The sequence below is a fragment of the Nomascus leucogenys genome, chromosome 6 (assembly GCF_006542625.1).
Source record: "Nomascus leucogenys isolate Asia chromosome 6, Asia_NLE_v1, whole genome shotgun sequence".
NCBI classification, from domain to species: domain Eukaryota; kingdom Metazoa; phylum Chordata; class Mammalia; order Primates; family Hylobatidae; genus Nomascus; species Nomascus leucogenys.
In genome coordinates this window covers 112,861,760-112,884,520 of record NC_044386.1, presented here as the reverse complement: position 1 = coordinate 112,884,520, position 22,761 = coordinate 112,861,760, and the positions used below count along the sequence as shown (strand labels likewise).

Here is a 22,761-nt window from a genome sequence, read left to right as displayed (position 1 = left end):
TAAGTTGCCTAGATAGGCCAGAGGTACTCTGGTGGAACCACCAATTAACACAGGCAAAGGGGAGCAAGAGCCATTTACAGAAGGTAAGGTGGAAGACTGATAAGTTATCAAAGTTGAGACATACTATATAGTCCAACTGGATAGTCAAGGTGGGAGTTCAGAGCAAAATCTGGGAAGGAAATGTGGAAGACAGGAACTGTCTCTCCTCAAACAAGCGTATAAAGTGAAAAGCAAAGAAGGCTGGGAGCTGAACCACAGGAATAATTAACTTTTAGTGGCAGCACAGAGGAAAGAGAACTCATAATGAAAACTGAGGGAGAATGTCCAGGGACGCACAGGAGAGGTGGGGGGGGGGGGGGGAGGGGGTGGTGAAGAGAACAGGACTAAGGAAGCCGAGAGAGGAAGTTTCAAGGAGTAAGCAACAATTGCAAATGTTGCAGAAAATTCAGCTGAGGGAAGCAGAGGTGCCCCCATCTTGTTTGGTTACTGGGAGGGCAGTAGACACCTCGGGGACACAGAAGCCAGGCTATAATGAGCTGGGAAGCCAGAAAAGCAAGTTATGACAAGAGAAAAGATGAAATAGACAATATTTAATTAAGATATGCTAATTTTTAAATCAAACTTATAAATAAGTAGAAATTGTAAATAAGGTTCAGATATTAACCACAGACCCTCCAAAACTTTCAAAATTACCAGTTTCCCTTACATCATACTTCTCGTCTATTTTGATGGCTGGTAACCCTACCTAGGTCTGAAGAGAATCTAGGTTACCCTTATAAGTTTAGGTAACAGATTACAAACTTTAGAATTAGAAAAGTTTAAGCTGTGATACCTTTTTTTACTTTGAGGCCAAAAAAAAAAAAATCTGTAAACCAGAGGCATGAATAAAAATTTTGTGGTTTATTTTTCTCCACTCTGTGTCACCTAGTGAGGTGATCAGCACTTAGCACAGGCCTAACTGTTGTCAAACAGAATTGAAGGTCAAATGGCTAATTAGAGACAGAGACATGACTAGAATCCAGATCTTTTGATCTGCCAGGTAATTTTCTTACAATGACAATTCAAAAGGTCATGTCTTACAACTGTAGTAAGCTCTGTAAAAAAGTCATACTCAATATCCCTAATTATTAGGGAAATGTACAGGGAAATTATGAGACACACTAAACTCACTAGAATGGCTATCAACCACAACAACAAAACAGAAAATGGCAAGTGTTGGGACGACTCTATAGAGATTGGAACCCTAGTGCGCTGTTGGTGGAAATGTTAAATGGTGCAGCTGCTATGGAAAAATGTAGCAGTTCTTCAAGAAAATAACCATAAAATTATCACATAATCCAGCAATTCCACTTCTGGGTATACGCCCAAAAGAAACGAAAGCAGGGACTTAAATAATTGTACACCGATGTTCCTAGCAGCACTATTTGCAATAGGCAAAAGGAAGAAGCAATTCAAGTGTCTACAAATGAATAAAATGCGATAAATACATACAACATATTATTTTTCAGCCTTTAAGAAGAAGGAAATTCTGACAACTGCTACAACGTCGATGAACCTTGAGGACATTATGCTAAGGGAAATAAGCCAGTCACAAACGGACAAATACCATAGGAGTCCACTTATGGGAGATACTTAGAGTAGTCAAATTCGTGGAGACAGAAAGTAGAATGATGGTTGTCAGGGGCAGAGGGAGACGACAATGAGGAGACAGTGTTTAATGGACACAGTTTCAGTTACACAAAATGAAGAGTTCAGGAGACGGATGGAGGTGACAGTTGTGCAACAATATAAATATAACATCGCTGAACTGTATACTTAAAAATGATCATTGCAGCTGGGTGCGGCGGCTCACGCCTGTAATCCCAGCACTTTGGGAGGCCGAGGCGGGTGGATCACCCGACGTCGGGAGTTCGACACCAGCCTGACCAACATGGAGAAACCCCATCTCTACTAAAAATACAAAAATTAGCCGGGCACGCTGGCGGGCGCCCGTAATCCTAGCTACTCAGGAGGCTGAGGCAGGAGAATTGCTTGAACCCGGGAGGTGGAGGTTGCAGTGAGATGAGATCACGCCATTGCACTCCAGCCTGGGCAACAAGAGCAAAACTCCGTCTCAAAAAAAAAGATAAATGCATGTTAGATTATGTGTATTTTAGGATGATTAAGAAAACATAAAAATGACAAAATTAATTTATTAATTTTAAGCCAAGTTGGAATGAACGTACAGATCTAGAAACTGACACATTTTAAGGAGATGAATTTGATAAAGTAAAAAGATATATTTATTTGCCAGAGTCAAAATCCCAGGTGACCATGGGTGCTATCCTCACTATGGCTATGGGCAGCTCTGCAGGAATGCAGCCTGACTCGCCTCACACTCAGATCTTTCAAGAGATGCTCTCAGCCCAAATGTTTATGTGAAATTACTACATTTTTATATACTGCCAATCAAACAGAAGTCATGAAGTCAACCAAGTGCCACTATTACCTCATCATCTTCCATAGTCATGCTACTTATGTCAGTATAAATATCAATGTATTGCTTCTCATTTAGATAAGACTTTTTCTTAAACTTGACTATGAGGACATTCTCTGCTGCCTCTCACTCTATAAATACTCCAATTCACATTTCATAACACAATGAAGACAGCTTTTGCCCAGAGCAGATAATTTCTGTACTAAAATTGTTGGGCTCTGCTGTCAATTTTGCTAGCTCCATCATACTGAACTCTTTAAGTCGCATAAAAATCAAAATGTATTATTTCAGGCCACATTTCTCTTAATGCTATGATTCTTCTCTGCGTGATTTCACCTTGCACAGCTCATGTCATTTCATATAACAGAGATAAAGACTGCTGTTCAGCTAATAGAAAAAAATAGATAACTCTCAGTCCCTGTAGTAAGGTATAAATTCATTTAGCTAAATTTTGTTTTCTAGGTAATTTCATGGTGTTAGCTCTTTGAGGAGCCAGGTGCTTTGCCTTAATGTGTTTTTAGATTTAGAGTATATTAGAGAAAATACAAAAATACAGGGTTCATAGGCTTCTACAGTAATTCCCAATACGTGCTCACGACATGAAATTTTAAATTACTCCATCAGTGCAGGTGAAGGATAGAATCTCTTGCACAGTTTGCACAAGGTGACAACTGAGTTACTACAAACTATAAATGTCCTACAAGCCTAGGGAATTTAGCACAGAATGCATATTAAGTGATGTATTTTTAGATACACACATACATCAGGAACAGAAATATAAGCCACTCATTTTCATTAATGCAGCCATTAAAAATTAATTCTCCAATGCTATGTAGTCACCTGGAAAATAATTTATGGTATAATTTTAAGTGAAAAACACAAACTACAAAATTCTACCAAAACTATGTTTATGGCTCTGTGAAGTGATGTACAACTATGGCTTAAGTTGGGGAAAAAAAAAAAAAATGAAAAAATCACTGATGGCTGATTTTTTTCCCAAGGCAGATAACATGTGCTTTCTTTTTTCTTTTACTATTGACATAATGTTTTGTAATAAGTGAATGTAAAAACAAAAGTAATGTTTGCAGTGACATTTTGTATGTGTGCTTTCGGACAACAGAAAGAAAAAGCTTAATCAAAAACAGTCTTGGATGACAACTAGATTTCGATTTCTGGTGACCAGCTCAGATCAACTCATCATAGCTACCTGAAGAGCTATTATTAAAAAAAGATTCTGGCCGGGCGCGGTGGCTCAGGCCTGTAATCCCAGCACTTCGGGAGGCTGAGGTGGGTGGGTCACGAGGTCAGGAGATCGAGACCATCCTGGCTAACACGGTGAAACCCCGTCTCTACTAAAAATACAAAAAATTAGCCAGTTGTGGTGGTGGGCACCTGTAGTCCCAGGTACTCAGGAGGCTGAGGCAGGAGAATGGCGTGAACCCAGGAGGCAGAGGTTGCAGTGAGCCGAGATCACGCCACTGCACTCCAGCCTGGGCGACAGAGCGAGACTCCATCTCAAAAAAAAAAAAAAAAAAGATTCTGAGACTCAGTGGGAAATGCGATGTCACCCACTTGAACATCTGCCTTGGGCTTTGGAAAGGGGAGCAATGGCTCTAGGCTGGTATTACCATCTCCATCTCAGCACAAATATCAGAAACATAGATCCTATAGAAGGACCAGAAATATCCTACAACTTTCTTTAAGACAATTCAAGAGGCCTTGGTAACTCAAGATATGGCACAGCTAATTAGTTCTTATTTAACAGCCAATATAGAAAAGTCCACATATAGTTTTAGAATATTCTAAATAACACAGTGCTCTGCAAAATAAATGAAACCACTTCACATAGTACAGGCATATTACAGGAAATCAAGACAGATATCTATTTAATGTGTTTATTCCTAGATTGTTAACTCCTATTTATGTGCGATAAAATATTATCATGTTTATCATCTCTGCACACAACAGAAGCTCCAGAGAGAGAACAATCAGTACAGGCATCTATCTGCACAACACAAGTGCTTGAATAGCATTTAAGCTCGAGTTTAACATTTAATTTAGTAAATTTCTGCTTTTCTATAAAGGTACAATTCTGTATTACCATTCCTTCTGACTCTCAGGACCCAAAGCATACTGTTCTATACTGAGTTAATCAACAAGAAGCTCAGAGAACCTGTGTAAGCCACCGTGGCAGGGTTTACACCACTGGGTAAGTTTCCACGGACCAAGCAGGAAGGGTTCTTGATTAAGACACTTGCACCTTTGCAAAGCCTCACTGTCTGCTTTGGCTCATCGTTCACCAAACAATTCAAATTTCGTAAATCATATAAAAATCCAGTGTTGAAAAGATTCAGACTAAAAGTAGAGGAAGCTCTAATTTCCAATAAGTATCTTGACACAAGCGGGCAGAATCTTGACAGCCTGAGAATGACAGGACAGTGTGGCATTTACATAGAGCTAAAAGCAACAAGCAAAAAAAGCGTATTTTAAGCATCAAGGGAAAGTTAAAGCAAGGCTGGCCACAGCTCTAGGCTTACCTGACTGGCCAATGTAATTGGAAAGTCAACACAGAAGGAGCTGTCATTAGCAGCAAAGTTCAGCCAACTTGGTTTGTGTGAAGGAAGGTAGGCTCTACTGGGCCACAGTGAAGTCCTTGCCTGGAAGAGGCCCATTATTTCGAGATGGTTCAGTTCTGCTTGGTGGAAGGGTAATGCCTGTGTGGAGTATAAAGCTAGAAACCTAGCATAAGGAGAAAATGGGTGCATCAGACACTTGGGGTGCAAGTGTAGGGATTTTGTTTCCTTATTCAAGGCTGTTATTAGTTATATAATGTGACCTTTGCACAGATCAAAAACCTGGCTCTTTCAGGTCCCACATCGGGAATCACCTCCTTAACAATTTCTACCCCAAGCCTAACTCTAATCCTGACCTTCTAGTGTGAAGCAGCACCTCCATGTCATCATTTCATCACACCTCGCATTTTTTTTTTTTTTTTTTTTTTTTTTTTTTTTTTTTTTTTTTTTTGGAGAGGAGTCTCGCTCTGTCGCCCAGGCTGGAGTGCAGTGGCGCTATCTCGGCTCACTGCAAGCTCCGCCTCCCGGGTTCACGCCATTCTCCCGCCTCAGCCTCTCCGAGTAGCTGGGACTACAGGCGCCCGCCACCACGCCCGGCTAATTTTTTGTATTTTTAGTAGAGACGGGGTTTCACCGTGGTCTTGATCTCCTGACCTCATGATCCGCCTGCCTCGGCCTCCCAAAGTGCTGGGATTACAAGCGTGAGCCACCACGCCCGGCCCACACCTCACATTCTTGATGGCCCTAAGGATCCAACATTATCTTGTTAGTTTATTCACTTAATCTCCTAATCTACTCCTCAATACCACCCTGCAATACTGTAAGTGCCCTGAGGGGAAGAGACTGGATTTTCCTAGCCCACATCAATACCTGGCACATTGCAGATAAGTTTTGATGGAAGGAACAAATGAATGAATTCAGAAGAGGATTCGTTTTATTAACATCATGACTGAATATTTACTAGAAATCCAAACCTGCCTAGAGACTAGTGGAGTTCATCAACCTACAGAGCCTCATAACTGTTAAGCTTTTTGGAAAAACACGTTGTGTAATACATATTTATTGCTCTATGATAAGGTACAGAGCAGCTTTTTACAGAGGCATTAAATTAGTAACAATCATCAGTCTTACTGATTGGAGGTCAGGGAGTAAACTACGGTGAGGATGCGCCTGTTTTATCTGTTTGGACATCCCGTCTGGTTTTTCCCAATCATTTCATAATGAAATGACCCACTCCTCTTAACATCCTTACAAAATCACCATCAGCAGGTCGACAATGAAGCCCCTGAACTCCGCAACAGAGTAAGGCCCACATAAGTGATCTCAGACAATATCAACCAAGAATTGAAGGATCCTAGCACCGGGCATGGTGGCAGAAGTCTAAAGCCCATCCCTCTATCCGCTCTTTCCATTAACATTTGGATCTCAGTAGGCAGAGATCCTTTTCAATCCTGAGGATCCTGGAGACAGCTGGAAATCCCCAGCAGGTTGGGGACTAAGAAAGGGCAGCAGGTGAGGCACCCAGGAAGCAGTCATGAGGAGCTGACTGATGTGCGTCCAATGCCCTCTGAACTGATCCAAATGTCTCAATCAAAGGAGAAAAAACTGCCACAGATGAATTAAAAGGAATCACATGCACTCACGCACGCGCGCGCGCACACACACACACCCCCTAAGCCCTTTTTTGGCCTGTGAATCTACAAAGGTTTTTACATATAAATTAATAAACTCTTCCTACACTCACGTGAAGCATGATTTAATGAATATATTTCTCAACCTGTCTGGAATGCGTTAACGTGACATTTGCCCAGATCATGGGAGTTTGTCTTAAAATACTCAAAGGAGTTACTCACTATCAAAGATGGCAGTCGGCACTCATTAGTATTTATAAGGCATTCCATTATAGCAGCATCTCTCAAATGAAAAGGTAAAGAACACTTATCAATATTAAAACCATCATCTTTTAAAAAGATTAAATCGATTTTTCTCCACCACTTGGATTCCATCAATGCCAGTGTCAGCACGATGAAGTGGACATTATCATGTGACAGCTTAAATTGATAATTCCCAAATGAACTTTCCCTAGTTTTCTATCATTCCTCCGTCTGTGGATTTTGCAACCCATTTCACAGAGCCTCGGCTAGAACAAAGGCTTAGAATGATTAAAAACATCCAAATCAATCTTCCCACTGAGCTAAAATACTGCAAATGAGGTTTTAAATATGAAGCAATTATTAGGTTCTATTAAGGGAGGTAAACATGACATACTATATGGCATTAAAGTTAAATGAGTCTCTCCACCATCAATATTTCCAAACAACAAGAGCATCAGCCACTGCAGCTACTCCTTACGGGGAGGCTACGGTGCCTCAGGCATCAGGTACTAAGCACTTTAGAAATACTGTCCTATAATCCTCATAACTCTATAAGGTAGGTACTATTAGAAGCCTCATTCACTGACAAATAAACTGAGGCACAGAAAGCTTAAGTAACTTTCCCAGTGACACACAGTTACTACATAGTAGAGCTGAGATTCAGGCCCATCAGCTCAGCTCCACATGCTTGACCTTTAAGCCACCTGTCCTTCAGTCTCTGACACCTCATTTCCTGTAGGTGACGGTTTCAGTGTCCATTCCTAATATGTGTAGCATTGCAAAGGGTCCTTCAGCAAAGTTCCAAGAGGCTACACAATGTTAGAGGAACAGAGATAAGAGTGAAATAAAGGCTCTCCCCGAGCCTTTGACAGCCAGTCCCTCCCATTCCTCCAGACTCAGGCCACATTTTTCCTCCCCATTCTCAGCCTACACAGACCTCATCTGCCTTTAAAATCCTCTCTGCTCCGAAGAGGTTACCACTAATAATCTTTTCACGAAGATGAAGCTTGACACTCCAAGGAGACAAGTTTTTGAAACTAGAAAACATTTCCATTTTCTCTATTGCCCTGTTTAAACGTGAAATCATAGTTAATCAATATTTTTGGCTGGGGTGGGGGGGGAGCAATCAGAAATGTAGGTATGTGCTCCAATGAAGCCACTGACTAGGTTTCACCTTCCAAAGCCTTCAGAGGTACTCTTTTGTGTGTATATATATTTCCTATATATGTATTTCCTATATATATATTTCCTATATATGTATTTCCTATATATGTATTTCCTATATATGTATTTCCTATATATATATTTCCTATATATATATTTCCTATATATATATTTCCTATATATATTTCCTATATATTTCCTATATATATTTCCTATATATATTTCCTATATATATATTTCCTATATATATATATTTCCTATATATATATTTCCCATATATATTTCCTATATATATTTCCTATATATATATTTCCTACATATGTATTTCCTATATATATATTTCCTATATATATTTCCTATATATATGTCATATATATATATTATATATATTTAGGAAACACTGTCAGCTAACCCCAGAAGTGGCCAGGCTTTCATCAAATTATACGGTCATCACCAAGAAACCACTAAACCCAGCACTGCCAATAGGATATGTGCACGTCCAATACTCGCTTTCTGACCTCAAAACTTAGTTAAAAATGCAAAAGGGAAAAACATCTTTAAAATGAAAATAAAAATCTAAAGTTTAAAAAAAACTTTTAGTGTCTAGTGTCTCATCTCTAAAAATAACAGCCTCAAGTTGGGTAAATAGACTAGATTTTTAAAATTGTTACTGGCCAAAAATTTGCCTCTTGTTTTTTTCTTTTAATACTGTAATTTAGCATCAGATCCTACCATGCTTTCTCATCCTTATCCTGGTTAGAAGGCAATGTAGAAAAACCCTCAGCAGTGCACAGATGTCTGATCTCTGAGAAAGCTGCCATAACATCGTAGGCACGCACTTACCCAAACCTCTGTAGGTTTGCTTATTACGAAGAATCCAGACTGCCTCTTTTCCTTGAATAATAGAAATTTATGAAGTATCTATTATGTGCAAGGCAGTCTGCATGTATTATTACTAATATCCACAGGCATCTCAAAGTATTTTCATCTCCATTTTACAAATGAGAAAACTGAGTTCCAGAGACGTCAAAGTCCTACAGCTAATATATGGCAGAACTAATATTTGAGCTGGGGTTTGTCTGAATCCAAAACCCAGACTTTCCCCAGTAACAAGGTGGTTTGAGGAAGCCATAGCATAGGTCTTCATAACTTGCTCACTGGAGTGGAAATGTTTTAAGTGGTTCCACTCTGCGCCTACCTCATCAGAAGTGGCCTACAGTAACTCTTGTTGAATGGAGAGAATAACTCGGAACCTTTCTCTCCTTAATCATTTCAACAACCATACACAGTAGTGCTAATTCTCCTGATCTCAAAGAAACTAATAAAATCTAATAATAAATGCCAGACTTTTAAAAAACTATAAAATATTAAACAAATTCAAAGTCTGTTTAATATTCTCAGGTCCAAGGATAATTTTTTTAAATGACATTTTAAAGACAAAAATAAAAAGCCCTATTATCTCACCACGGAATTAAACCTGGTAACTTTTTTTTTTTTAAGGTAGGTATGCCTTAGGAAACTGTAATTGTGCCTAGAGGCACAGGATAAAAAGTGACTTAGCTCAAACTAGACCATCTCCACAAAGGAACCACTTGTAAGTTTCTAGCAGTCATTTCCAGAAAAACAAATATATATCTGTATTCATACATCAGCACATAGTATTGTTCTATACTATTCTATCCTATGCTTAATCACATACTTTAAAAAGCAACAATAATACAAATGCCGTGTAAGTACTAAGTCAGTCAGCTCTGACCCACAGCCACCAGCAAAAAGATATCGACAGGCAAGACCTGGTTTTCAGACTGGCCAGATTTAGGATATTACTACAAAGCATGCAAACGACCAAAATCGCACAAACGAGACATCCAGAATTGGTCAGCAAAATTTACATTAGAAAATAGGTTAAACAAAAATACAAAATTACCATTCATAACCTATAGTAAAATGGCTTCTTATCGGAATGAATATAAACAACACCGATGAGTGTTCTCAAAAGCAGATGAGGCTGTGCCCGGCACATCAGACTGTAGGGTCTCAGGGAGTATTAGTTACATTCTTCCACTACTTTCCCTGGCCATTTACACCAGCCTCGGCATCTGCTCTCACATCCTGGAAAGACTCTACGTGAAACTAAAGGAGGATCCCTAGGAGATAGATATCTCAGAAGCTCTGCTGGGGATAAGTGGAGTATTCAGAGAAGTAACCCCAGCTTCTCAAAGACCACGATAACCAAAACATCCACCACGTTTGTATACTCTGGATCCTGAAAAGATCTTATTTGATAAGTGTGTCTTAATGCTAATAATAAATACATACCAAAAAAAGTACCTTGATCTAATCAATAGCACCACAAGAATTTTCCTGGGTTTTGAAATGTCAACGTCTGCATATATTTAAAAGGTTACATCATTCAAAAACATAAAAACACAATGAAATTGTTCTCACATGAACACTTAGGAATTAAGTGTAGTAATATTTAGATGTGATCGCTAGCTTTGTTATACAAAGCTAGCAATCCTGTTTACAGCATTACTTGGATCAGATAAAGGATAGAGACTTTTCCAGATTACCCAGGTTCATATATACACAGTCATCTGGCAGGAAATTGCTCTAAAATGACATATTTATCAAGACCACGCTGTGTTTATCTGCACAACAGGGTTTAGCAGGATTCCAGGTCTACATGGATGTGGTTTTAAAGCCTCCCCTGTCATGAAGGATTTCACCTTTGCATTGAGCCTGAGAATGCACAGAACAGCTCCTTCCAAACTCAGGAGGTAGATGAATTTCTGAAATCTTAGTTGGAATGGGTCTTGAAACCCTTCAAGTCTCGTGGTGAAATAATTTCCCTGGGATGCAAAACAGAGTGCAATGGTTGAAACAGCACTAGCTTGAAATCAAATAACAGGGGTGGAAAGTAAAAAAAGATATAGGCCAGATTTCCAACCCAGTTGGGTGACCTTGTGCAAGTTCTAGGTTTCTCTGAGTCTCAGTGTTCCCTTCAATAAAATGGAGATGATTCCTACCTAGTAGGGTTCCTAAGAGAATTAGCATGACTAAGATAATGCTACCGCTGAGTAGCGGCTCAGAAATATCAGGTAGCTAGTACACAGAATAAAATATACAGCAGCTAAATCTGTGTGTCCTGTAAACTAGGAAAAGCAAAAATTTCTACTTAAAAAAAAAAAAAAAAAACTACCAATGAAAAGGCACAGCCTGACAACTGAACACCAAAACTAAATAATAAAGTAATAATTCTGGATCTTGGGCTCATAGTGACAATGCTAGAAACTGACACATGGCTTTGGAAAGGAAATTGGAGGGGAAGTAGTTAATAAAAGGACCAAATACCAGTCTGTTATTACTGATCAGGGCTACATCTAGCTGATCAAACATAATTTGGGGGCACATAGATAGTTCATGACATTTAAAAACAATTCATCAGATACTTTCCAAGCCCCACCGTGTCTTTTGGGTCCAATACTAACAGAGAAAACTTCCCCAGAACCTTCTTTCTCATTCTTTGCCAAAGTTACATGTCTCTGTGCCAACTCACATGAGGCTTAAGGGAGTGAAAGAAATGTCAGATAAATTCTACCTGTTTAGACAGGCCTAAAATGCTGAACGCAACTTCCGCCAAGGACTCCTACAGAATTCAAAACATAGCACAGTGTCAGAAAAAGTAGGAGATAAGGAAGACGGGGAGGGAGCTCATGTAAGTAAAGACTTAAAGGAGATGGAGATAATTATTTACTGGGCCTGTTCCAACAACAAACAAGAAGCTTCAAGTGACGCATTGTCGCTGTAGGACAAGGAACTCAGGACAGATTCTGCCCAACAGATGTTGTCACCAATTGATCCAGTGAAAATAATGATTGAGCCTGCAGCACTCCTGAGCCCCAGATTATTCATGAAGGGGTAACTGGAGGTGGAACAGCTGATCCCAAAGGTCATTTCCAGACTGTAAACCGAAGAAGCTAAGCATATATATATATATATATATATACACACACACACACATATATATATCCACATATATATATTATATATATCTTTTATGTTAAGCAAGATTATTATAGCAATAATGGTTATTGTAATCCAGGAAATATAATGTTCTTTTTTGATATGTTACCCAAGTTCTCAGACTAAATCCAAACATGCTTCATAATGCTAAAAGTAGTTACCCAACCACCACCTTAAAAAAAGCAAGCATTACACGATCATTATTTTTGTTTTTGATTTTGGTATTTTTGTTTTTAATTTGGGTGCTTTTGTTTTTAGGTTTTCTTCCTTTTTCTTTTTTTTTTTTTTTTTTTTTTGCACTGTCAACTCCATTGTATCTTGGATTCTTCAAAACCCTTCACAGAACATGGCATGGTCACACAGATAGGTTTAATACTTCCTTTTTAGTTTTCCCCATCAGTTTGCAGACCTCTCATGAATATTCCCACTTATTAATAACTTTTCATTAACAAAGCTTAAACAGACTAGCCTCGGCTTTCAGTTCCTCAAAAGCATCCATCCACTGATTTCTCAAAACACTCCCTCTGTGCTTCTCCATCTCCTTCCTGCCAGGCCCAGGTGGCACTTTGGATGTGGCCCTTACCACCTGCTCTCATAGCACCCTGTCCCTTACTGTTAACAAACAGCACACTTCATTGTAATCACTTGTGAAATTGGCTGGTTTCCCCTCTAAACTGTAAGCTCTGAGAGGATGAGGATCTATTTGTTTTATTCACAACTAAAATTTCAGCACATAACATGTATAGCACATGCTCAGTGAATAGTTTTTGGATAAAAGAACTTTTTTTTTCCTCCTGGCTGCTTTTTAGCAGTTTTAAAAAAGCCTTCTACTTGGAGCACCTAAGAAAACCTATCTATTCTATATAAAAGTTAATATTCTAACATCTCCTCCAAAATAGCACTGACCAATCTACACAATATACAAAATGATATGATTCACTTATGATACATATGACATACATAAATTTAAAATGTGTTTTTATAACAGAAAATAACAAGTTAAGAAAATATATGATAAACGTTTTACCTCATAAAAATTATACGGGCTCAAATTCTCAACACTAGCTTTCAACAACCTCCGTGTTCACTCCTCACTCCACTATGTCAACGAAAAAGAGTCAAACTCTGTAAAATATTTTAAGAGATGTATTCCAAGCCAAATATGAGTGACCATGGCCCATGACCCAGCCCTCAGGAGGTCGTGAGAACATGTGCCCAAGGTGGTCAGGGTGCCGCTTGATTTTACACATTTTAGAGAGGCATGAGACATCAATGAAATATGTTCAAGAAATACACTGGTTTGGTTCAAAAAGGCGTGACAACTCAAAGTGCAGGGGGCGGGGGGTGGCTTCCAGGCTATAGATAAATGTAAACATTTTCTGATTGACAATTGGTTGAGTTTGTCTAAAGACCTGGGATCAGTAGAAAGGAAGTGTTCAGGTTAAGATAAAAAATTGTGGAGACCAGGGTTCTTTGAAGTCTTCTAGTGGCTGCCCTTAGAGATAATAGATGACAAATGTTTCCTATTCAGACCTTAAAAGGTGCTAGACTCAATCTCTTCAGGATAGGGAGGGCCTGGAAGAAAAAGATCTAGCTTTAATAGAGATTCTTTACAGATGCACATGTGACCCCACAAAGGACAGCTTTGCAGGACCATTTCAAAATACGGCAAAGAAACATACTTTTGGGGTAAAATATTTCTACTTTCTTCTTTGTCAGGCAATGTTATGCCAGAGTCAGATTGGAAAGTAAGTCATGATATATAGGGTTAAATGAAACCCATTTGATAAGAATTTATAGTTTGTAGGGCATGACTCCCCAGACCCCTTAGATAAGAATTTGGGCAGCATAAAAAAAAAAAAAAAAAAAAAAAAGTCCAAGTTTAGTCCTGTCCTCAACTGCTTTCAATGGCTCTTGTTTGCTTTTCCACATTGAGGACCTCCTTCTACCTCCACCTCTCAAATATGGCTGTCAAATATCTCAAAGGCCAAAGGGAGTGGAGGATTCATCTCCACTCTCTAAAGAATGAGTTCAGTTGATTGAATTATTCAGTTGTTATAGCAACTGCATTATTCAATCGGTTGATATTTAGTCAATTATTCAATTACCATCCAAAGACCAGTTCTTTCAAATCTCTACATTGCCAACCTCTTTCCTGGAGTGCAGACCTTTATCCTATCCAATTATCCACCTAAAATCTCTACCTTGGGGTCATCGAGACATTTCAGACTCAGTGTCCACGAAGGTCACAATTCTCTGAAAAGAGGCTTCTCCTCCTCCAATAACTGACTTATGTTATTGGCATCAAGCCAGCAGCCCAAGGCTCAAACCTGATTCGCAGGCCCAGCACCTCCCTCTCTCTCATCACCCACCTCCACCTGGTCACCTGTGTAATCTTCCTAGTTATCTCTCAAATCCTGCTGCACTTCCACTTCCCTAAGGCCTTAATCAAGCCCAATAACCTACCTCCCTCCTGATCTACAATAACTTATGAGCGCCTTTCCTGCTGACTCACTGCCAGACGGAGGGCATGTATTCTGTTCTCCCATAACATTGCACTACAAGGACTTCTGTTCCGGTCCATGGGGATCGTGTCTGTTTTGGTCACACTGTATCTCTTCTGGTGCCTAACATAATATTTAGCACAACTAGGCAGGCAACCAGTGACCACATGAATGAATGAATGCATGCATAGATGACACAGCTGGCATTCTCAGAATTAGATTCTGCCGCCTACCATAAACTCAAATTAATGTTTGTGTAAACATTTTTTTCTAGAGGGGAAGTAAAGGCACAGCAACCTTAGGTTTATACCCGAGAGCAAACCTTCACTCTGTGCACTCGCACACATATCCATGTCACTATCTGTACATTCTTACTCACGCTGCCTGACACCATGGGGCTATTTGGTTAAAAAAAAAAAAAAAAAAAAAAAAAAAAGGATAGAATCATAGGCAACATTTTTTTTTTACCAGAAAAAAAAAAATGTAATAGGACAAGGCACAGCTCTTCTGATTATTTTCCAAAATGTAATGAACAAACACAGCATCACCTTCAAGTCCTCTGTGGCCTGGGGAGGTGCTTGGCCTCTAGGAGATAGGCCTCTAATAATCAGATCAAATCCCAGCATTCCTAAGCAAGGAAACAAGGCCACCTTCCATAATCACCAACATCACTCCCCGCTGGGTAATCCATATGAGCCCTTAATAATGATGCTATGGGAAATGGTATTTCCACATGATGTAATCATTTATATGGAATCATGTCTATTCACTCATGAAATTTTAAAAGTCTGCACTAGGAGTAAATGACAATAAAGTTCTTCCTTCCTCGTTTGGAAATTTGTCTCTAATGAAAAATTTCTTAACCACAGTAGTCAGCAAATGACTGGGATTGTTAAATAGGCGTATCCCAAGCAATCCCAGGCCTGCCTCTCGGCCAATGCCAACACACAACAGTGGCATCAGTGAAAACTCTCCCAGGCATGATAAAAGAGAAGGAAGGTTCTAAAACCAGACAGCCTGTGCTTGAATCCTGGCTGAACCACTTTGCAGCTCTGTGACTATGGACAATTTCCTATTTCTCTTTCAGTTTTCTCACATTTCAATCCAGGTGATCATAGCCCTGCCTTACCCAGGGTTTGTACTGAAGATTAAGAGTTAATATTTCTTAGCAAAATGCCTGGCACAACCTGAGTGCTCAATAAATGTTAGTGATAGTAATGAAATTATTATATTACAACACTAATATATGACTATTATTATTAATTTCAGTTCCCTCCCAGTGATCTCCATAAGGGATTCCATGCCCCATCTGTTCTCTTAAATATTAAGACCAGTGGTTTTCAGATTTTAGCATGCACCAGAATCATCCGGAGGGCTTCTTAAAACACAATTTACTGTGCTCTAGATGCAGAGCTCCTAACGCGGGGTGCGTGAGAACGTGCATTTCTAACAAGTTAATCTCAGGTACGTAGGTGCTGCCAGACTAGAAGAACATCAGTGGAGGAGAATGCATGGGTCTAAACCACGGGGCTTTTTTTTTTTTTTTTGAGATGGAGTTTCGCTCTTGTCGCCCAGGCTAGAATGCAATGGTGCAATCTCGGCTCACTGCTGCAACCTCCGCCTCCCAGGTTCAAGCCATTCTCCTACCTCAGCCTCCCAATTAGCTAGGATTATAGGTGCTGCCACCACGCCGGGCTAATTTTTGTATTTTTAGTAGAGATGGGATTTCGCCATGTTGGCCGGGCTGGTCTCGAACTCCTGACCTCAGGTGATCCACCCAACTCGGCCTCCCAAAGTGCTGGGATTACAGGCGTGAGCCACTGTGCCCGACCACCACCAGCGCTTTTAATGGCCCTCTGCTCACTTAGAATGACCCTCCTGGACTCCATCACAGTAACTCCAAACTCAGCTCAAGCATCAGGAATCCTCCAGGGCTCATGTGGCATCTCTATGCAAGCCTATAGCAAAGCACTGTGATCAATGAAATCAGCTCCATGAGACTGGGAGTTCTTGACAATCAGGACTTCACCTTACTCAGGATTTGGGACATTAGAAAACTCCCAATAAATGGTGACTGATAGTTGGAAAAGCCAATGGCCAAAGGCATCCCTGAGAAACAAACCAACCTGGAAAGTCTTGAAAACCAGCTCTCAGAATTGTTCATTGGACATGAGTGTCCAGAGCGTCTCTGCTGTCCCATCCAGCAGTCTCTTCTCTGCTCAATGGAGCATGAGTCCTTTGCCTTTAACCACAACTTTCCCTCTCACTCTTTGAGGGTAACGGAGCTTCAACTTTGGGCTTCTCACTAGCAGGGCCCCCCATGGGTGTGACAAGCTGCTGGGAGATGCTGAGTGTTCTCAGGGAGAGGGGAAGCCAGGTTGCAATCAGCACGCCTGTTTTTGTAAGCATTTCTGGTAAATTGCCCAAGATCTCCACAGAAACAGGCAGAAATCTCCAGTAAATTATCATCTCTTTTTCTCATTTTAAATACATATTCACTTTCACACCTAATTTTGTATTAATTTTCTTTTTTTTTTTTTTTGAGACGGAGTCTCGCTCTGTCGCCCAGGCTGGAGTGCAGTGGCGCAATCTCGGCTCACTGCAAGCTCCGCCTCCCGGGTTCACGCCATTCTCCTGCCTCAGCCTCCCGAGTAGCTGGGACTACAGGCGCCCGCCACCACGCCCGGCTAATTTTTTTGTATTTTTAGTAGAGATGGGGTTTCACCATGTTATCCAGGATGGTCTCGATCTCCTGACCTCGTGATCCGCCCGCCTCAGCCTCCCAAAGTGCTGGGATTACAAGCGTGAGCCACCGCGCCCGGCCTGTATTAATTTTCTTAAAGAGAGTCTCCAAATTGTTTACCTCTTAGGCCTCACAAAACTTGGATCTGCCCCTGCTTCATATCCCCTATATACTCTGCTCCTTCATCACCCACCCTCCCTCCCCATGAGAACACCTTACCAGGTCAGGCACACTTTTATAAACACCTCCTAGGAAGCATTTAACAGCTCAGCTCAGCTCCTAAAGAGGAGTTTAAGGTGTCTCGCTGTTTCACCTCCACGTGAAGATAGAGGGAAAAAAAAAAAATCTGTGCCAAGATTGACGCAGGCAAAATATTCTACCTGATCCTCCCATCACAGGCAAAGCCTTTTCTCAACAGTTAACGGGCAACAATTCAAGGTAATTTAAATATGAAACCCCTTCCATTTGTGTGTAATTACCAACAATTACAAGAGAAGTTTTAAGAAAGCAAGTGTTCTCCACAACAAGAAATATTATTTGAATTCAGAGGACTATTTTTCACTCACTTTCCATTCTCCACAGTATAATAATTTTAATTTGAAAATTACTTTCCTGGTTTACATGCACTTAAAGAAATTGTCAGTTGTTATAAATCCTTTACTCAAAAGTCAAATAAGGAACTTGATTCCTCGCCAGACCATCACACCGTAGTACTCTACAATTTCCAGAAGCAGTAATTCTAGAAATAGGTTTAAGGAAAAATATATATTCGTGTGTGAGCACAGATTTACACAAACACAAAGTCCTTTCCAGGTGACAAGAGACCGCTAATCATCTTGCAGCTATAAGAAATCAAGCTGAAATTGATTTCAAAGCCCACTCAGCTGAGAAACTCACCTCTGCAGGAGTCCATAGTAAAGCACAAAAATAATATGAAAATTAGCTGTTCCTTCCATGTGTAACACAGAGAGAATATATATGCAATTTTATTAATTGGCCCTGTTTGGATATATCAGGCCTTTCAAAATATGTTAAGACACATAATAAATTTTATCTTTTAAAGGTAGCTGTTCATCTACTTGTCACAGATAGGTCATAGTTTGACCACACAAGTGCAATGAAAACAGTGTTCACTTTATTCCTGAGGGCTACTTTAACTCCATTAATCCCCAGGAGATAGGATCTATGAATAGAAATTTGAATTCTTACATTAAATCTGCCGGATTTACACTCTCCATCTTAGAGACAGCATGGAATAGTGAAAAAGTACGAGTTCTGCACTCAGAAATAGCCACATGCAATTTCTAAATTCACCACCGACCTGTACAAATTACTGGACTCCTCTCTGCCTCAGTTCCTCGTCCGCACCGCGGAACAGTATCTACTTTGTAGATTTCACAGACAAGATAAAGTGCCTAACGTGGAGCCTGGCACAGAGTTAATTCTTAATAATTTTATTTTAAGCATGGTTTTGACAATTCTTATTGCTTTGGAATAACTGATCAGGCTAATGACAGATACTCTTCAAAGATTTACATTCTCCCTGCATTTAAATACTTAGAACCAGCGATGACACAGGTGCTGCTGAGGCAAAGCGCAGCGCCATTGGTCTCTTTCTAAACACCCACCTGTGAGGAATAAGTGCCTTAAAATTCCCCTTTGTATTAATATCAACACCTGTGCTACCCAACAGCACACCAGCCCGGCTCTCAGAGGTCTGCCCTTTGACAGGTGTACAACAAATATCTGTTGAATTGAAATGCTACTGACTCAAGCAAAAATGAATGCTAATGGAAATCATAATCCATACAAATCCTTCAATAAATGGTGTCTGAATTCTGTGCGTCCTGAAGCAGGTGTTCTAACGTCTCACTGTTCAACGAGAAACTGCTTGGTACTTTAAGTGTTCGCACCCATGTACCTTCCAGATCAAGCTCTTGTAAGCATCTAGAAGAGGCTGAAACCCTCAGTCAGCATCGCACAGAAGTTCATTCAGACTAGAGAAAACCTCTTTTATGGCAACCCAATCATTTAAAAAAGCCGTCAGCACACCATTTGCTTAACAAATGGACAGTGCAGTGGGGGAACTAATTGCGGAAATTAATCGCCTCTCAAGTTCACCACCAGCATCACTGTCTTTATTTTTAACTTACTTATCTTCAGTGGAATTGAGACACTGTTACCTACGCAATTATCCCAAGGATTTCTGCTCTTGTGTCGCCGAGCAAATGTCAGCGCAAAGAATTAAAGTTGAACCTCCGGATCTCTACGAAGAGAGCGTATTAAAGCCCACCCAGCTGAGGAACTGACCTCTGTGGAAGGAGTCCTGGATGTGGCGGTGACTAACTCCGTAGCGCCCCGGGGAGACTGAATGTGTGGCCTTTAAAATGCAAAGAAATCCTGGGTCAGGCTGCCCTCCCCTAGTGCGCCTTCCAGTACGCCTCGCCTGGATTTCTGCCTCCAGTCCTCGGGACACCTTTCTCATCTCTGAACCACAAGCAGCTCCGGGGTAGCGCCTCCACTGAATTCTCATCCTGGACCCTCCAGGTCCCCAGCTCCCAGCTTTGGTTGAGAGAAGACGCCCACCCCCAGGCGGCGACCCTGCTGCCCGGCCCACGCGCGCTGCCAGGTGAACCCGGCACCGCCCTCACCTGTGCGAGGCCGCGTTCGGGGGCTGCAAAGCTGGGCCGGCGCGCGCCCCTCACCTGCACGGGACCTGCTGCGGTCGCCACTCGGGAGCGCAGGGAGCAACCGTGACGCGGCGGGGGCGGGGGCATCACCGAGGGCCCCCGGACTTCCTCGGCCCTCCCGCCCTTGCGAGCCCCGCCTTAAAGGGGAGGAGGCGGCCGCGCGTCACCTCTGAGCAGCCTCCGACCCAAGCGCCCACGCTGCCGCCGGGAGCTCAGCCGGGTGTTGCAAGGAGGCGCTGTGCTAGGTCTGGGCACTGGCTGGGCGTAGAGAAGGCGATTACTTGTAACTCATTCGTCTGGGTTGGCTCACAGGAAAAGGAAGGTGTGTGCAAAAAGTCCGAAGTGAGGAAATAGGACGAGGATGGCTTGCAAACTCGTAAAGTCTTAATAAGCTGTCTTCGCTGATACTCAGAAGGGTTCTCTTCGCGCCTATAGGTCCCTAATAGATTCCTGGGAAGACAGCAGCCTCCCTTTGTAACGCCCTGACCCTGGGAAGAGGTACCCCAGCCAGACAGCCTATTAAACCTATGCCACGTGTGCGCGACTGTGGGTGGAAGATGCCCGCCCAGATCCACAGAACTGTTTCCTGAGCCTTGGTGCCTCATCTATGAGATAAGGCCGGCGTACTGCTCAGCAAGCCGTCCCGAGTACTCGGCAGAGAACCCTAAAGACCCTCCCGTGCGACTGTTGGCACTCAGCGAATATTTGCTATTTATTCCCCCTTTCCCTTACTTTCTTTTTCTACTTTTTTTTTACCCCGCTTTCCTGCTGTAATTGTCTTATTGTACTTTGTCTGCTCGGTTTCACTGCCTGGTCAGTTTCTTTTCCCGTCTGTTAATGAGCCTAAGTCTGTGCGCTGCAGGAATTTGGGTGGATTAGGAAAAGAAATGTATGGTATGATCCATGCCTTCCGGGAGATCAGGGACTCATCTCCTGGGAAATAGCATTTTTGAAATTAGATACAAGAGAGTTACAGAAAATAACCTTAAAACGGGAATGGGACCTCTGGGAATAGGCGGGCTCTGAAATGAAGCGTTTAGTTGGTGTAACTGGTGATGAAGAGCTCCGGTTTTGGAGTCAGACCTCAAATCAAATTCTACCTGGGCAACTAATTGTGTAAATGGACGAGTTCACTTAACCTCTCTAAATTTTAACTTCAACAAACTGGTTATTTAAGCTATGAAATAGCCTAAAATAATAGCTATCTCATACTTTCTGAGAAATTAATCAGGTAATTCAAATAAAATCCTCATTATAGTGTCCTGGGCCATGGTAACCACTTAAAAGTTAGCTATTAACAATACTAAGGTAGGAAATGGGAAAAAGGGGGATAAAAATTTAGAAAACATGAGGACGTGATAGAAAACAGCTGCCATTGTCATGCGATTCCTACTTACAACAATAGCTACCACTGAGGGTCACAACTTCGCACCAGTTTCTGTGATTGGCATGTAACACGTGATCATAGTGAATTTTCACAAACCAGGAGACAGTTAATAAAACCGCTGATTCAAGATGAGGAAAATAAGCATCAGAACCATGAAATAACCTGCCTGAAGCTATGAGTCAAGTTAGTAGCCGACTCAGAACAAGCTGAGGCCTATGGCAAAATTGGCTTTTCCCACTGTGCCAAAGGTTACAGCCCCTACCAGAGAACAGAGAGAGGTAAGGGTAAAACAGCATGAAAGGAAGAAGAGAAAGAGCAGTAGGTAGAAGAAGCAATCATACCTTTAAAGCTGACTAAGAATACAAATGAATTAAAATAGTAAGTGAACCCACACAAAAGTTTTTGCCTTTAACTACTGCCCCAGCGGGGTTCCTGTTCTGTGGTTCCTGCAGCCCAACCACATTTTTCAATCATTAAATGGTATAGAAAGTGAAACAACTAAAGATACAGACATCTAAGGTTGCAACTTCCCCTTCCCACCACAATACACTCATCTGCCCAGCTTCCTGGGTTTTTTGTTTTCAATTGTCCAAACATATTACCTGTCTCCTTTTCTATGTTCCACCCAGGAAATGTCCCTTCCAGGGAATAATATTGTTGCTTATACCAATTTAACTTTACTACATAACCACACCAGCATTTAGAACAGCAACTGGACTCGTACATGTAGCTGATAAATTTTTAAAACACTTTTGTTATATTGAATTTATCTAAACAGATTTTGAACCAGGTCTTACATTATGGGCACTGGTCAGTGATGTCATAATTATACTTAAAAAAATAAAATCTCCTGCACATATCATAGGCAGCTTTCTCTCTCTTGTGAGCAACCAGATATTTGGCCTCCGAAGAAACGCCCCTATTGTCAATGTGATAATTGAAGTGGAGATTTCCCACTTTCAGATACAATTGCTTTTATATCTTAGAAAATGTATGCTTGGTTGCATGACAATCTAATATTGGCACCTCTTCTTTTAAATTGTAAATGGAAGATGTGTCTTCTGAAGGCCCAGTGTACTCCTTGGCTATCACAGCTATACTACCTGTCATACATGCAGAAGCACTGTTAAGTGCATACAAAGGCTAGATAACAATTAGTGCAGTTATCTAGCAATGTCCCTGTGCCTTTTTGAATGAGCCAGAGTATTTCAAATGGAACAAGTGAAAATTGCTGTAGCCACCTAGAATCTCTGACAATGAGGGTTAAAGCAGTCTTCCCTAAAGAAGACAAGACCCTGTCTGTAAAGGATGCATAGGATCTAGA

General features: G+C 41.1%; 1 protein-coding gene across 1 annotated transcript in view; it reads right to left on the bottom strand.

Moving 5' to 3' along the window:
- Window positions 1-20,094, bottom strand: part of MCTP2 (multiple C2 and transmembrane domain containing 2) — a 257,936-nt gene extending 237,842 nt beyond the window's left edge. The window contains exon 1 of the mRNA XM_030815066.1: window positions 20,012-20,094. The gene's annotated coding sequence lies outside the window, so the exon portion shown is untranslated. The remainder of the gene's footprint in view (window positions 1-20,011) is intronic.
- Between the last annotated feature and the right edge of the window lie 2,667 nt (window positions 20,095-22,761).